At 39.4% G+C, this 7,850-nt stretch overlaps 1 protein-coding gene across 1 annotated transcript in view; it reads right to left on the bottom strand.

The window, feature by feature from the left end:
* The window catches only part of CPNE4 (copine 4), a 490,556-nt gene that overhangs the window by 324,466 nt on the left and 158,240 nt on the right, over positions 1–7,850 (bottom strand). The gene's annotated exons all lie outside the window — the stretch shown is intronic.

The following is a 7,850-nucleotide window of genomic DNA, read 5'->3' as shown; positions in this document are numbered from 1 at the left end:
AATTTTTAACTGGCTTATGCAAAATGCCAACTACAATCAAACGGAAGGTATGCCCTTCAGTTTTTGTGAGGGCTGTTTATTGCTATGAGACATTATTTTTCCCTTTTTCACTGAGTGTGTGTGTATGTGTATGTTTTATCATCAGTTTTACTAAAGGTTAATCTGTGTGGTAACTGACAAAAGGTGAAGAGTCTAACGAAGCGTGTGTGCGACATCCCTAATCAGAAGGAACAGCTAGGGACAACGTGGCAAGTGCTCCCTAAATCATGTTCTGAGCACCAGGTATAAGGCCCATTATCATCAGCAAAGGACATAATTTCTCTTTCAAAAAGCCATTCTAGTGCTATTTTCTTCAACACTAAAGAGGAGCTGATTGTATTATGCTGTTTGTGGCTTCTTTCCTCTAACCGTCTGCAGGAGACACTGTATGTTTGTTCAGTTGGGTTGGGGTCAAGGGGCTACAAAACAACCACTAATTTCCCAGCTTCACGTGCAGCTAGGGGTAACCCGTGACACAGTTACCATTAAATGACCATTGACATGGAAGCAGATCGGGGTTCTGGGGGAAAATGTATTGTCCATGAAAAAAGGGTTTCAGACATGGATGGCATGCCCTTCTGCCGGTCCTTATCTTTTCTGACTAGAATATAGACATTAGATTTGGCAATTCAATAGCCAGCTTGTGCCTAGCAAGCAACAACTAGCTACAGGGTAACAGAGCCAATAAGCTTACCAAGAATGGCACAAAGAAAATGCAAAAACATCTGAGCTCCTGAGGGTGATGTGGAGCAACTGACCCAGCACTAGCAACTTTTTGTTACGTGATAAAAATTAACCCCCATTTAAGACCCTCTAGCCTTGTTTTCTCACAGCTGAAAGCATTTATTGCTAGCACAGAGATGCAGTGTAGTTTATTATAAAGCCTATGACATACTATAGATGATCACTGCACCAATTCTGTGTCAAGAATTACATTTTGAATAAAAAAGCTATCAATAATATAAATATCAATCAATAATATATGTAATAATTTTAAGAGTGTAAGGTTCCACAGTAAAAGAGTGATGGCAAAATTTTCTGTAATAGCTAAGAATTACTCTGGTTATTATTATAATAACTACCATAGGAGTGAATTAGAAATAGGTTGAAAAGAGAGCAACTGTTGGCGTTGAGGACATATATGGAGAATGGAGATACAACTAAAAAAAAAAAAACTTTAAGTAAAATGTTTATCACACAGAGGTATTTCACAAAATAGAATATCCAAATACCCAACAAATATATGCAAGTGCTCATCTTCTTATTTATCAAGGATACACAGATTAAAACCCCAGTGGGATACTAGTACACACCTACCAGAATACCAAAGATGAGAGAGATTGATGACATCAAATGGTGGGGAAGATGTGGAACAGTCAGAACTCTCNAAAAACAGTAACCACTTTCAACAGTCCATATTTATACAGGATAAGTTTATACTAGCCATGTGATCTTGGTATTAGAAGTCATAAATGAGACCAGTACTAAGGTCTCATTATTTCCAAGATCATCTGGGTTTGTGCCTATTGTTTCAATATAAGTATTAATAGCACTCCTTTTCATTTACAAAAATGTGTGGTTTAAGTGATAATTTATATGTTAAACCTTTTCATGAAGCACCCCAAGAAAGCCAGTCACAAATCCAGCTTGGATCCTATTTTGCCCACCCCTCATCGGCTGGCACTTCAGTAGCCCTGAGGATGCTCTGTTTTACCCAGTGTCCATCTCTGGAACCCACCTGCAGTCGAACTCCTATGGCTACTTTTGCAACTCGAACCAGTCCTTGCTTTTGACCCTCTTGCAAAATTTGGCATCCATCTCAGTGTTCCCAACCTCTGAGTGGTTCTCAAGCTGCACATTAGAAATTCCTGGGGTTTGGGGGCTAAATATTCAATTACCTAGGCCACATTCAAGTCCAATAAAAGTAGAATCTCTAGGAGTGAAATTCAGGCATCAGTATTTTTTTAAAGGTGATTTGAATGTGTAGCCAAGATTCAGAACCAATGCCGTCCAAGGTGATTCCAAGCAGCTGGTATTGCCAACCACTGAACTCTGTCCAATGCAGATCACAGGGGTCCCTGGATTCAGCCTATGATTCTGCTGATGCCCAAAGTTCTTTTGTTTCTCAAGAACTTTACATCAAAAGGCAAAACTTGTGTCAGATGCTAATGGAAAAAGATGCACAGAGAAGCNCCCCAATCCCAGGTTCTCAGAAGCTGGTTTGGAAAGGCTAGAATTCAAATGGATAAGTTGGGGGAGGGGGTGGTAAAAATTTTCTTGCTTCAATACACAGTCCTAAAACTGTAATATTTCAACAAGAAGAACTAGACTAGTCTTCACACTCAAGAAGAAAATATCTAAGGTTAATTTCTCAGATGAGAGGAAGCTCTTGAAATATCAAGTATTTGAAAATTGACTAGCCAAGATAGGGACTTGAACATTTCAGAGCTTGAATCAAGATAAAATATTTAATTAGCCTAGAAACTGACCCCGAGCACATCTGGAGTTTCCAGAAGGGAAGAATTTTCTTGTCACTTCTCTTCTAAGACTACCAAATATCGGGGGCAGATGTTGGCACAGGAGCAAAGATGGAAAGGTAAGGTTATCAGCATGGCCTCTCTGATTCCGGTCCACAGATTAGAGAACAGGGACAAGGGGAATGAAGTCGCTCCAAGTCTATTCAGCTTCTGCAAAATGCAGAGAGTGCAGGGGATAAGGAGGCTGAGATAATTCCCTACCAGGCGAGCCAAAACAGATCAATCAAAGTGGTTAGTCAGAGCCTTGGCAGAAATTTAGAGGCCTGTTATATTTCCTCACTGCAAGTTCTCTTATTTTATACAGAGGACTGGGACCAGGAATACTAGGGATGGGCAACAGATGAAAATTTGCCTCTGGCATTAAGCACACATTAACCTGGTAACATCTTCTATATACTGAGTACTAGGTGATGTGCTAACCTCGTTAGTTTTGCACACTTTGTCTCCTTTAAACACAATACCATTTAACATTTATTAAGCCCTCACTATGTCCCGGGGTCCTATGCTAAGCAATTCTTAAACACCCTCATTTCATCCTTATACTAAACCCATGAACAGGTTTTATTGTTGCCTCCATTTTACAGATGCTGAAAATCCAGGCCTAGGGAAATTGAGGCATTTGCATAAGATAAGATCACACAGATAATCCAAGTGGTCTGATTCCAGTCTATGGCCTCAGCTTCTTTACTATCCTGCCAGCCAATCATCAATCCTGACAACCACCACTGAGATTGTAGGTAGTATGGGAGGCTCAGAGATGCTAAGTGACTTTCCAGGGTCACACAGTTAACACGTGGTGGACCTACATCGTTTCCAACTAACTTCAGATCACGCCGCCTGCGATGGCAGCTTCCTAAGCTGTCAGGCAGTGATTTCAGGTTTAAATGAAGTTTGGTGAGTCATGCCATGTCGAGTTCAGTTTCATTCTGAGCTAAACCAGCCCTGGGTTTATTTTTCTTCTCCTGGCACTCTCTCTGAGTTTTCAAATCTTTTTAGCAATGGAACCATGTTTTCCCGTTTTAAACCAAAATCTTACAGAGGCCCCCAATGTGCATAGTAGTTCAAAGCGATATTTTATTAGGATAAATTTATTGTATAAATTGATATTTCTGTCATTTACTATAAGGTCAAGCTATGGGAACATAATCTGAGAGTTAGCGGTTTCCGATATATGAAAGTATGTGTGTTCTTTTCTGTTATATATTTTAAATTTTACAATATATTTTGGGAAATGTTCTATATCTTGATTGGAACAGTGGTTACCCAAGTGTGTATATATATTTGTCAAAACTCATCAAACTTAACATCTAAAATGGATGCATTTTTATGCATTTTATATGCAAATTGCCTCATTAAAGTTGATAAAAAGCAAAAAGTTATATTTATATGTCAAACAAATGTTTTTGGTACTTCTAAAGTAAGTATGCTCCATCCAAAACACTATTTGAAGTGTGTGGACTGCAAACGTTTCAGTGACTCAGAAAGGAAAAGTTGAGAACTGTTTGTGTCGTAAGGCTCAAATTAAGACATTGAAGGACTTTAACTTCATTCCAGGAATTTCTATGGCTTTAAAAACCCACTGAATCCCTGACAGCCAACAAGGAAAACTTGCTACCATCTACACTCAGTGGCTTTTGAAACAGAGGAGAACACCCAGTGGAAGGAAGCTGGATTTTTGGCAAATCAACCACTCTGTTTTCCATGTTGTCTCAATGAGAGACCTACGGGGGTCTGAATGAAAGATGAAGCCTCACGTGGAGGAGAGAAGAGGCAGCGAGGCCTCTGGGCTTTAAATGCAGCCACAGGGCTCTCTGTGCTCTCCCTGCGCCACTCTCCCCATAGGAAGAAGAAAGGGGGCGAGAAGAAAAGAGGAGCATGAAGATGTTTAAAACCAAAAAGATGTCGGGAAGGAAAATTAAGACTAACAGAACTGGTTACACACCACTCCACAGACGGTCCCTGAGTGGCAGGAAATGACCTTCCAGCATCATCTCACGACACCAATCAACATACTTACAACTGCCTTGCATACACTTACATGCAAACACATAGACAAAACCCTTTTAGATCGGCATCTTGCCTCAGGCACCCCAATCCTACTTCCATGTGAAAAGAATAAATCTAACAGTGTAAATTCTTATCAGTTGAGTTCTGATTCTCCTGAATGAGAACAGGATGGTCTTCAAAAATCCAGTGTCTTAGGCCATGAGCATGGAGAAAACGGAGCAGAGCAACGAAGTCTAACTACTGAATTACAAGCATTCATTATGCCAGGCACTCTGGTAGGCACTGGGGATACAAAAATCAATACAGTGGTCCCAGCTGCAGCATCCCAGCGCTCACTTCCCTGGAGACTTCCAGATACTAAGTCCCCACACTCTGCCTTTACTAGCCAAGGGGTTCTTTAAATTGCCTTAGTCCTCAGAAAACGTGAGGACTGACAGCACATCTTTATTTAGAAAACATTCCTCAAAAAAATGACACATGTTCAATAATCATAGCGCTTGCTGAGCACTCACTCTGTTGTACCAGGTACTGTTCTAATTACCCTACATGTACTGACTCATTGAACCCTCGTAATGGCCCTCATGAGGTATCATTATGATATCCATTTTATAGATGAGAGCACAGAAAAGTTTGGGTAATTTGCCGATTTAGCACAGCTGGGCTAGGACTTAAATCTAGGCAGTCNCCACTCGCCGGCCCAAAAAGGTATTTTTTAAATAGAACGGTTTAACTTCCGGGTTTCACTCTGAGCAAGCGGTAAACCAGCCCCTGACATCTGGGACCTGGCTTACTGTGCTGCCTTGGTGCTGTCAGGTTGGCCTTGGTGTTGCTAGGAGCTGCCTGGCCTGACACATACAGCTAGATTTTTGTGTTCTGTTGAACAAAACCATTTTCATTAGAACACCAACATAGTGCATGACCACTGTGTGCCCAGGATGGAGCAAGACAGAAGCTAGACTTCTCCACAATCATGCTTGAACCAGACAAATACAAAGACAGACAAATACTGTCCAAACCACAAAAATAACCAAACATCCCCTATCCTGGTTGAAATGAGTAACTGCTGCTACTTTCCCAATTACAGCTTTAGTCTTAGTCTATTCTTCCCTCCTAGATAAGTTCTATTAAGATACTCAATTATAGAATTGCTCTGGCATTCTGAAACCATCCAATCTGGAATAAAACCGTCCTTGCTTAAATTCTCCTGAAAACACCTAAAAAAGCCTGCATTTTGTAAGTCCTTTCTTAAACTCGCTTACTAAGATATCGCAGTTCCCCATGGAGAGTCTTCTCCCTTGTGGCAATAAACAATAAACCCAATTTATTCAACTACAGGTGTCTTTCTGGTAACTGGAGGGTATTCCCTAACATTATTTGTTCACTAAACTGTAAACTGACTTCTCCAGGATGCTGGAGTTTTAACACAAAGATATTAAACTCTCCCGATCACATTTTACAGTTGTATCATCTTATCATAATTTATCGTTATTGTGTCCCACCTCAGTTAAATAGAATATTTTAGAAACCCCCAGAGGAAATGATAATGGAATAAATTATTTTTAAGAAATGAGACAAAGAGAAGGGACAACTGGAGCTTCTATTTTCTTACGCCCCTTATATAAGAGAGGGAAACAGCCTTGTATAGCGTAGAGCTCTGTGGTGTAGAGGCCAAATTCATTCCATGGAAGCTGTGTATTTTTCTAAGATCCTCAGCTCATCACTATCATTTCTACCAGTTCTCTTTGCACAAAGATTTCTCTGTGGAGCTGTCATAATATTTTTCTTCCCACTAAGAATACTAGAGTGATTTCTCTTCCCAAGTTCTTTTTATGTTGTATAATGTGACAGGTTATTAAATCAATTTCTCTTCCTCTCTTTAAATAAAGCACAGCAACAAGTACAGTGATCATTTAGAATTAAAGATGACAACCTAGAGATGTTTGAATTCATTCTTCAGTTCTAACACACACATACACAACCTACATCTCTCTCACTTTCTTCCAAACTCACACACACTGTGTATTAATAAAAACATGTTAACAATTATATTACATTTTCATTATATTAGTATTTTTATTATATCAGTCATATTATGTTATATTCATAACTCATATACATATTAATATAAATATCATTATGGAAGGAGAACAAAAGTGTGATTAGAATTACTTAAGTGAGTTCATGTCATTCCAAACCAATAACTCATTCTGTGATTGGGGCAAGAAGGGATGACAAAGTTCTGGGGAGTCTGTTTATTAAACTCTAAATACTCAAGATATTTTTTTAATGAATTGCCTCCTCTGATTCTCACAGTTGTCTGGTAGGAACACGTTGGTATGATCATTCCAGATAGGCAATTGGGTAATTTTCAAAGCTTAAAAAAATATGTTCATCCTTTGACCTAACACTTCCCCTAAGAAAACAATCATAAGTGTTCACAGAAGCATATTAATAATATCATTGATGGCTAGCATTTATGTAAAACTAAGTGCTAGGCTCTGTTGTGTATTAAATCCTCAAAATAACGTTGTAAGATGTAGGCATTTTTACTGTCCCCATTATACAGATGAGAAAATGGAGGTAATTGACTCATGTAAGATCTTATAGCTGACAAATAATGGAGCTGGGATTCAAATACAGGCAGTCTGTAACTAGAATCACATGGTACCAGCACACCATACTGTCTCATCATGCAAATTATGTTCACTGTAAAATCACTGATACAGACAGCCTGCTCTTTCCCCAGTGTGACCCACCATCATTCACGCCACTGCTCAGACCTCTGCAGTCACTCTTAACTCCTTTCTCTTTTTCTCATGCCCTACATCCAATCAATCAGCAGATTGTATAGTCTACATTTTAGATATATCTCATTTCAAACCACTTCTCATCTTCTTCATGGCTACCACCTGATCCAAACTGTATCTCTCACAAGGACAAATGCAGCAGCTCCTGAGCCATCTCTAGCATCTGCCCTTGTTTCTGTACACTGCCTGGCACAAGTAAACAGTGTTATCTCTTAGCACGCAAATCACTTCCCTGCTCTAAGCCTGCTAATGCCCACCCCAACACATCTATTCGGTGGTCGGAAAAGTCATGACACATTTTCTCTATGTTTTTCAAAGGTCATTTATTTATATAAAGAACAAAGATCAATCAATGACATATTGCTCATTTTGTTCGATAACCTTTTGCCATCTTTCAGTGAGCTTCATAATTCCTCGTTCATAGAAGGACCTGTCTTTATTTGCGAAAAACTGAACAAGG

The sequence above is a fragment of the Hipposideros armiger genome, unplaced genomic scaffold (genome assembly GCF_001890085.2).
Source record: "Hipposideros armiger isolate ML-2016 unplaced genomic scaffold, ASM189008v1 scaffold_969, whole genome shotgun sequence".
Taxonomy (NCBI): Eukaryota; Metazoa; Chordata; class Mammalia; order Chiroptera; family Hipposideridae; genus Hipposideros; species Hipposideros armiger.
The sequence above is the reverse complement of the archived record's forward strand: the minus strand, read 5'-3'. Positions and strand labels throughout refer to the sequence as shown.